The sequence below is a fragment of the Zea mays genome, chromosome 8 (genome assembly GCF_902167145.1).
Source record: "Zea mays cultivar B73 chromosome 8, Zm-B73-REFERENCE-NAM-5.0, whole genome shotgun sequence".
Lineage (NCBI taxonomy): Eukaryota > Viridiplantae > Streptophyta > Magnoliopsida > Poales > Poaceae > Zea > Zea mays.
This window is the reverse complement of record NC_050103.1, coordinates 18361448-18363687: the sequence shown is the minus strand read 5'-3', so window position 1 is coordinate 18363687 and position 2240 is coordinate 18361448. Positions and strand designations below refer to the sequence as shown.

General features: G+C 35.6%; 1 non-coding gene across 1 annotated transcript; it reads right to left on the bottom strand.

Annotated features, from left to right (window-relative positions):
• Positions 1-1909: 1909 nt before the first annotated feature.
• Positions 1910-2008, bottom strand: LOC111590004 (small nucleolar RNA Z221/R21b). The gene has a single exon (XR_004852300.1). It is a non-coding gene; the product is annotated as a small nucleolar RNA Z221/R21b (small nucleolar RNA).
• Positions 2009-2240: the final 232 nt, after the last annotated feature.

The following is a 2240-nucleotide window of genomic DNA, read 5'->3' as shown; positions in this document are numbered from 1 at the left end:
TCTTGGATTGCTTTTCTTCTTTCTCATTCTTGTTCTCAAGTGACTTGTAATCAAAGCAAGAGACACCTAAGTGTGTGGTGTTCCTTACGGGGTCTTAGTGACCCGATTGATTAAGGAGAAGGCTCACTCGGTCTAAGTGACCGTTTGAGAGAGGGAAAGGGTTGAAATAGACCCCGTCTTTGTGACCTCCTCAACGGGTACTAGGTTCTTTGGAACCGAACCTCGGTAAAACAAATCATCGTGTTCACTCGCCTTGTTTCTTATTTGATTTGTTTTCCCCTCTCTTCGGGTTTGAATTTAATTCTAACGCTAACCCCCGACCTTACTGCTTGCTTAAGTTTATAAATTTCAGGTTTCGCCTATTCACCCCCCTCTAGGCGACTTTCAGGAACGCTAGGCATCAAAGTTATTTTGTAAATGCATTGGAAATATATTTATTTCGTTTTGTAAATGTTAACATATTTGTTTATGAACTTGAAGTTGTAAAAGTTTAATTTGAACACATGTTTAATTGGATAATATTTAAATAAAAGAGAACGCTATAAAACTAAATAAAATTCACAAGAATAGTTATCAATCTCTATATATGGTGAAGGTGGACTGACACAAATACTCTAGAATAGTTATCAATTTATATTTATCTCCATCTAACCAAAAGAATAAAAATTACATCCACGACAACACGCCTTCAAATTGCTAATTTTGAATATTTAGAGAGAACACATCGACATAGAATAAATTAAGAAGAGCTAATCATAAGGCTCGCCAATTTCTCCTTTGAATAGTAACAGATCCGAGGCAATCTTACAACTGATGTTGCAACTCAATCAACAATAGAATCCACAAAAAGACCACTTGTGTACCTAGGAATATAAAGCATGGTTATTTAGACAACATACCAAAATTAAACTGGCTTACAAAAAGAGGGAGTAACTGGCAGCCACAACAGACAGTGAACAACCTAGCGTATACTCCATTATTGGGAAGATAGTTTAAAGAACTTCTGATTTTTCATATTATGCGCAGTCATTTAATTTATAGTATTAAACCTAGAAGTATCTTCTGCAAAATGCACATTGTTAATTACCACTAAAGTGTACCATGTAAAATATGCTACATGTGTATATCTATGTAAACAAATTAGCACTATTTTCTCTACTCTTGTAAAGTGATTCTCAGCTATTCTGCTACTTGTTGTTACCCCACATTTACTTCTCTACAGATATTTACCGATAAATATAGTGGTAAGTCTTGTGAAGATTTTAAACTATTGTTCCAGGGATTGCAAAGTTCATGGACATATTAACTACTCGACTTGTCTCAACCCCATTTACATACAAGGGAAGAAAACAGACACTCCAGTCACCAGGAATTGTATCCTTGATTGTAATTCCATAATGACAAGTTACTGACTGTTGTATGCACCTAAATACACCCATGACAAACAGGCAAAGTTGCACATTAACTTGTTAATATTTTTTAATTGGTTGTGATAGCATACTTTTGTCTAACACAGGTGCCCTTCTCTGCTCTACACTTCAGTAGGTCTTTACAGTATAATATTTTGGAAGCACCATTCAGTGACCATGAGATTGATATTTTAGTCTAACACAAGTTTGTATAATGTAAATAGAAATTTTGTTGAATCAAGTAAACCAGTGCTTCAAACAATTCAATAAACAGTAGTAGAAGATAGGCGACCAACTTTCAAATTTGTATAACAAATTGTACACTGGTTATTCTGTTTATTAATTCTTGACCACAAATAAAATTCAGTCAACATCATGGTTGGATCTGTCAGCCCACATCATCCAGTTCTTAGAAATCACTCAAGAACTCCACAAAACGCAACCAACCAAGTATCACATTAAGCAACACAAAAAAGGAGACAGAAGAAAGCACACATGTAAGGCTTCAACAAAAAATGGGTAGAAAGTTTGCTTGTCAGCCCAAAGAGAGAAAATCCTCTCATTCAGCGTGGTGCATGACTTTTGCATCATCATTGCCCTTACAACCTAGCTTCCCTCTCCATACCAGAAAGAAAAGGAACAACAGATGAGATAACAGATCAAACTTCAAGCAGTCAACACATGATCACAATCAAAATACAGAACATAGAAGAGAAAACAGATTCAAATCAAACAATAAAAATAAAAACAGAAGAAATGACAACTTGGTTGGCTCCAACGGACAAATGTGGTTATCTCCCGAGGCAACTCCTTAGCTACTATGACAGCATC